Source organism: Capsicum annuum, chromosome 1 (genome assembly GCF_002878395.1).
Source record: "Capsicum annuum cultivar UCD-10X-F1 chromosome 1, UCD10Xv1.1, whole genome shotgun sequence".
Classification (NCBI taxonomy): domain Eukaryota; kingdom Viridiplantae; phylum Streptophyta; class Magnoliopsida; order Solanales; family Solanaceae; genus Capsicum; species Capsicum annuum.
In genome coordinates, this window is record NC_061111.1 from 96,544,062 (window position 1) to 96,551,479 (window position 7,418).

The window sequence follows — 7,418 nt, forward strand, 5'->3', positions numbered from 1 at the left end:
GAAAATAACAGTATATAGTTTATTGATATTGTAAATACGTATATGGTTAAAGAATTTCACAAAAGTGACAACTCTGTTTTGGACATTCATTTTGACTTTTTTTTATAGCAACACCAAGATATTTACTTATAAATTATTTAAGTCAGCCAATTATAATCGAAAGTTCTAGTAGCAAATATGGTGATTCGTTGTCATTAGAATTCTTAGGTCTGGAGTTCGATTCTTGTAAGCAACCTAATTAATTTACTTTTTTAGCTTTTGATTGAGTATTAAACAACCTATTATTTTTTTAAATTCAATACCTTGTCCTTTTTATAAGAATTCAAAACAAGTATCAAAGAAATACTATATCTTCTTATTATTAAGATTTCTGATAAATTTTTTAATTTGTATTTTTTCTGACAATAACAAATCAAAAACTACTTTCTATGTCTAATATTGTAATCTTTGTTTCAAAAAAAGCACATTTTACATTCTTGAAATCTCATTTCGGGATTATAAAAGAAGAGGGGAGACTGGAGTGTTAGTTAAGAATAGGCATTGAAGAATAAGATTGAATAAATGAGTAATAATTGACACATTAGTTTTACACGATTAACATAAAGAGCTAAGAAGAGTGACTTTTGATTTTTTTTTTTTTTAAATACATAAATATTAAAAATGATGAAAAGGCTCAACAAATGATCAATAGGAAATAATTTCTGTTAATTCTGGCTAGTTGTTTTTAACAATTTAAAAGGTTCATAAAAATAATATGTCACATAAATGCTCCAAAAAGCTAATTTTTTTAATTAAAAAGAATTTCTTTATCAGTAACTTAATTTTTTAAACAAGATAACACAAAAATAACTTACTAGGTGAAAGCTTCTCTTTTCTAACCATTAATGGATGCAACTTTTAACTAGATGTAATAAATATTTCAATTTTCTCAAGCAAAACATGCCATTAGGTCTGCTTAACATTAACTAGACATCATAACTTTTTAGTTAATCTAGAGAAATAATCAAGTGCAAAATCTCTTAGATACACAAATGGACTTGTACAACTCATGAACGTGCAAAAGATATTTTTCTTTTAGTTTCGTCTGTGAATAAAATTTTTAAAGAGATCAATCGAAATCTAATTTATTTCTTTAAAGAATTTTTATTTTGGTTTTATTTATTTTTATTTTGTTTTTGGGTATCGTTTGATATAAAGCACGACTTAACGCTTAAGAGTAACAAGAAGCATTTTTACAGTTTGTGGCTGATCAACTTTATTTAGATTAATGTAAGGACTTGATTCTGTAAATTTTTTTTTATGCGTTTTGATCATTTTACCCCTCCTCGTAGTTGCTACGTGATATTTATGAGGTGTGGGGATGACTGACTGGAGTGGTACCTAATGCAATTTAGAATAATTTGTGTGAGTCTGTGGTTTTTAGAGGTTAAAAAGGCCTTATAGTTGACTTCGGTCAATATTTGTTGTTCTATGTGTTAGATGGCAAAAGGACGGCGCCAACAAATCCAGAATGTCAATTTTGGATTAGTAGCATGGTTTGTTTGATTTGTTGTCTTTTAAATCTCATTTTGACCCTTGATTCGAAAAATTCTGAAATTGAGTCTTGGGGATTAATATTGTAAGAACAATCTCTTTTCAAAAATCTAATATCTATTGAATCCGGAACATCAAATGTAGTCGGGTACCATATTTTGTTTGCCTTCACGTGATTCCGAAAAAATCCCAAGGGCTTGATTTGCAACTTTGCATTTGTAGCAAAGTTGTTGTTACAATAATTATCTACTGCCACCGCTTTAGCGGCCGTGAGACCGCTAAAGCGATAACCGCTATAACGTACCAGGTGCCGCTAAAGCAGAGGCCCAACTGGCAGCCCAAGTGCTGCTAAAGAGGATGTTAACCGCTTTAGTGGTAGTGGACCTCTTAAGCAATCTACCCTTTTTGGGCTGGATCTCTTTAGCGTTCAACCCGTGCTTTAGCTAGGACCATTTTAGCAGTTAATGTTGGGATAGTATAAAAAGTATTTTCTCAGTTTTTGTTCTATTTTTAACACTTGAAGCTTCGGATTAGGATATTTTTCGATGATTTCTTCCACTTTTGAACTTGGGTAAGCTCCAAATCACTATGTTCATTATTATACTTTGATTATTATCATCTAAAACCCATTAAATCATGATTTCAAAAGTGAAATTTGGCAGTTTTGTCCCAAAAGGCCTAAAATGGTTTTTTCTTCCATTTAAACCCCATTTTCACTTGGGTTTTATCCTATGATTTTCTTTAATCACGGGTAAGGTACTTATAAAAAAAACTTGATTTTACCCTTTTTTTCAAAACCCCATTTCGAAGGTTAGTTTGGCCACAATTTAAAAATAGGTAATATGGGTATCGTTTGCTTCCTTTCGGCGTATAGATTCTATATTTGTATGTTTTAGTTGGTTATAAGACTGTTCGAGAGGGGAAAGATCCCCATGAAGGGATTTAGGCTTGGATTTCACCATTATGAGGTAGTTTATGACTTAACTTTCTTCAAACAAAGATGGGTAGTTAATATTTATATAAAAGCATGCTACGTGTATGGTAAGAATCATGGAAATAATATTATAACTGTTGCATGCACGTATGGGAGCTTATATCATTGTTGTTAGAAATTTGAGATGATATTTGCTGTGTGTGGCCTGTGTGGGGACCTTATCTAGTATTATTGGCCTTTTGTGTGCATTAGTTACTTTTTTCATGATACAAATACCTAAGTTGGGTCAGTGTGATATTATTGATGTCTTACTTAAATTTTCAGTCTAATGGTACATTAATCGTAATCTTGATTGGTTAATGTATTGAGTGGATTCTAAACTCACATGTACGTTTATTGAATGGATTTTGAGATTATCATACTGGTCTAGTTGTGAGCATTACATCCTCATATCATACATGCATTCATGAGATATTGATACCATTGTGGAAACACTACTTTTGATAGAAATAAGATATTTTTTTAATAAAACCCTCTGCGTAGACCACAGGTTGGAGAGAAGATATGGATATTGAGATTGGGCTTGAGTATTGAGATAGTATATAGGTTAAGAACCACTCAAGGGTCCTACCTAGAAGTTCTGAGTCTTGGTAGGTGTATACAGAGGTTATTTGATAACCTTAGTCACATCACATCACATCATCATTATCATCATCATTGGATTTCATACATTAAGCATCTTCAGTGTTTTACCTTTGTTCTTAATTTGATAGACGTCTATTTTGTTACTTATAAGTACCTATTTCCTACTTATGTGCTATATTTAGAACTATTAATAGAGATGGTGTGAGCTACCATTTGAGACATTTCTGCTTGTAGTGACATGCTCATAGTTTGTATTTATATACCTTATTTTCTACTTTTCTCAATTAACCTATGAAACCTAATGAGTACAAGTGGACCGTAGTCATTCCTATTATGCCTTTTTGGTGCATATCTAGGTACGAATGTGTCGTGCGTCAACTGAGTTTGTGGGGTGATTCTGATATTTTGAGGTATTGGGCACTCTACCCCTCCAGAGTCAACCTTAGACCTTTTTATATCCAGTTTATGTCTTATTTTGTATTTAGAGACAAACTTGTGGCTTTTATTTGGATTTTCAGATTTTGAGTTGTATTCAGATTTTTCTAACACTGTGACACCAAGTTTTGAGATGGTTAATGGTATTATTATTATTCAAAATTTTCTACTATTATACATGTATAGTTTGACTTTGCTCTGAAGTCTCGCCTTGGGATTTGTATATGATTGTATTTTACATATTAGTTTTGGTGATTGGCTTAGCGTCTTGATGAATTAGAATCAGAGTAGCCAAGTTCATTGGTCTCATTATTGTAAGAATAGGGTGTCTAGTAGATCTCACAGATTGGTATGTAGACGTACATATCTATCTTTGAGAGGCTAAAACACATCATTACTAAACTTTCTCATTTTGTTCCCTATTGTGTGGGGTTTTCCATATCCTATATTCTAAACTGAATTTCACTCTTTTTTGAACTGATGGTGAGGACTAGATCCCATGAGGCTAAGGATACTGAGTTGGCATCCGAGGAGGGAGCCCAGCCTAGGGGACGAAGTAAAGGTCATGGATGGCTCGAGGTAGAAGATGATCACGAGGATTGGGAAAATTCTCTCAAATATACCTAAACTTTGACGAAATATTTTGTAACATGACTAAACTTTGCGGTGTTCCTATAACCCCCCTAGAACTTTGCGGGAGCGCTATGACTGCCCTAAACTATTCATTAGTGTATTTAATTGACATTTAATTTCATTAAATTATTTTTTAAAAAACTTTTTTTAGATTTTTTATTTTTTTATTAATTTATAAATGTCACTAAAATACACTAATAAATAGTTCGAGGGTTCATACGACCCCCACAAAGTTCAGGTGTGTTACAACAAATTTCACTAAAGTTTGGGTATATATTAAACATCTTTCCAGACAAGGATTTGCCCTTTCTAGAAGTAGTAGTAGGGGGATCTCCCTGAGACCGAATTTGAGCATGCTAGAGACATAGGTTCTACTCAGGTACTATAGAGTTCTTCTAGGCTGATCTTGAAGTATTTTGTTTACTGACTCATTTGGAGGGTGTTACTCTGATTACACCTGGTATTCATCCAGCTCTGAGTGTTGTATCTCTATTTGTGAATGAGACTCCTTATGGTGTTCCTTCGATCCCGAGTGTGGTTTCTCATAGATGCCGACATCTATATATGGTATCCTACATGTTTTGAGTGTTATTCCTTATTCTGTGCTAGTATTCGAGTATAGTATTCTAAGTTCAAGGTTCATCCTCCATCTTTGTTACCTCCCCAGGTACGATCACATCCTGCTAGATTCACTATGCCTCTTGTTATTTTGGGTTGAGTTTACGGCTTCTGAGGATCAGAAGAGGTTGAAATATTTATCCACTTGGGTCCACCCAGGTTTATTGGTGCTATGGGCAAGGATGCCTACGAGTTCTTTATTGATTGTTGGGAGAAGTTGTGTAACCTTGAGTCGCTTGAGTCGTATGAAGTTTATTACACTTGATGATTTGGTAAATTTATCACTCATTGATGCTCAAATTCGTGCACACTACTATGATTTAAAGGTGTTAATGGGATGAATTTATCATTTGAATGCACTAATTCTCATGTTTTACAGGTATATAGGTGATGGGAAGAAAAAAAGTGAAATAAGCTGAAAAAAGATCAAAAAGAGTAGAGTTAGTGCAAATGTTGGAAAAAACATATGCAAGAATTGACACTTAGTTACTGCAATCGCGGTTTGAGGGTCGCGATCATAACAAGTTAAAATTAGTCAAGATGGCGATTGTGATGAGCTCACCATGATCGCGATCAAGCTCTTGCGATTGCGATTGCGTGGAAAATAGCCCAGGGGTAGATTTGTCATTTCCTACAGCTGGCTCAAATTCTCTATAGACTGAAAACCCTTTTATTTTTTGGACATCTCCAACCAGATTCTTAAGTTTTTATTTTGTAAAACCCTACTAATTTGGGAATAAATATTGTGCTTAATTTTTCAATTGAGTTTAGTTGTAATTAAAGTTAAATTGAAGAATACTCTTGCTTGCATCTTCAATTGAATCTTTGAATGACCATTTTGGTATATTTCTTTCCTTAAACTTCATGAATAGCTAAATATTTATCTTGTGATTATGTTGAAATAGGGTGAAATTACGTATGGTTTTTGATTATTAAGTGTAGAATCATGGTTAATGGTAGTGGGTTTTACTAATGCTTGTTTGTTGAGTGGGAATTTGTGGGTAAAAATCCCAAATTCCCAAAATCTCTCATCATCCTTGAAAGAGGGATGCGAGTATGCTTATGGATCCTATATTATCCTTGAAAGAGGGATATGGGTGACAAGGTATTACTGAACAATAATTAGACATTTAGCTTATTCCTTTACATTATCTTAGAAATAGTGATGGATTGTGAATTTGCTAGGTCTTGGGCATTATCCTAGAAACAGGAATGCACAATTTAGGCTTTGGGTGGATTTGTTTGCCACACCTATGAGGTATTCAAAATGGTCCATGGGTGATATTTTTGGTGGTTGGTTGAAAAACTAGCATCAAAACCCCTAACCTAGCCTACCCACATAGTCATTAATTAGATTTTTCATTTTATTATCATAAACCCATACATTATTTACCCCTAGGAAGACATAATCCCATGACCACTCTCTTATTGGAATATTACCCACTTTTGTTGCTCTTAATTAGTAGTTTGATTAGATTTTCCCAAAACAACCTTCTAAACCACCATCCCCCATTTTAATTTATGTCTTTCATTTCGTTTACAATACGGGTATGTCTTTAGTAGCTATTAACACTCATAATATTTGAATACTAATTCCACTCCTCAAGGATTCGACCCCAAATCGGGTTGGATTATTATATTTGACAATGATCGCTTTGCTTATAATTTATGGAGTAAATTGAGCGTGATTAAAATAACACTATTATCGGGGAGTGAAACTATATGGAGTTTATAATAGCTTTGGGTTTACTCGTAGTGGTTGGTAGTTAATTTGGTTGTTTTTGTTTCTTTTTAGGTGATTTTAATAGTATCCACGACAGAATGAGTAATCATACATGTAATGTCGGGACCTTTGATGGGCCCCTTGATGACAAGGAATAACTCCATGATGTTGGACATGCGATTGCTATCTGTATCCCACCTAATCAAAGGAATTGGGTATTCCACGTCATGAGTGTTATGTTGAACATGATTCAAATGAAAGGTCTCTTTGGGGGTCAAGCTTATGAAAACCCAAATTTGCACTTGAAGAATATTGTGAAAGTGTATGCCCCTTTGATATTGCTCACATATAACAAGAATGCATATAGTTGCGCCTCTTTCCATTTCTATAACGGGTGAGGTGGTGTTGTGGATACGATCTTTTCCCATTGGGTTCATCACATCATGGGAGGAATGAACCATTTTTTTCTTAGATCGATACTTTCCACCATCAAAGATGTTCCAATTGCGTGATGAAATTAAGAACTTTTATTAATTGGATGGAGAGACTCTATATGAGGTGTTGGAGAGATTTAATGGATATCTTATGCAATGTCCCAACCATGAGATCCCAAAGAAAATGCTTCTCCAAATCTTCTATCGGGATTTGGATTAACTAAACAAAACCGTGGTGGATAATATAGCTGGGGAGGTTACTTGTGAAGTTGTCTTATAACATGGATTCAAACTTGCTTGAGGAATTCACAAAGAAAACTAGAGGGTGGCATCCCTGAGACACCAAGGTAGCTAAATGGTCACCTACCACCTTCTACGTTGTTAAAGAGAAAAAAAGAGAGATAAAGAGAGACAGAGAAAAACATGACAAAAATTATAACACAATTGAAGTTACTTACAAAGC

General features: G+C 33.9%; 1 non-coding gene across 1 annotated transcript; it reads right to left on the reverse strand.

The window, feature by feature from the left end:
* Positions 1 to 7,023: 7,023 nt before the first annotated feature.
* On the reverse strand, positions 7,024 to 7,129 carry LOC124892332. Its single transcript, XR_007050194.1, has one exon. It is a non-coding gene; the product is annotated as a small nucleolar RNA R71 (small nucleolar RNA).
* Between the last annotated feature and the right edge of the window lie 289 nt (positions 7,130 to 7,418).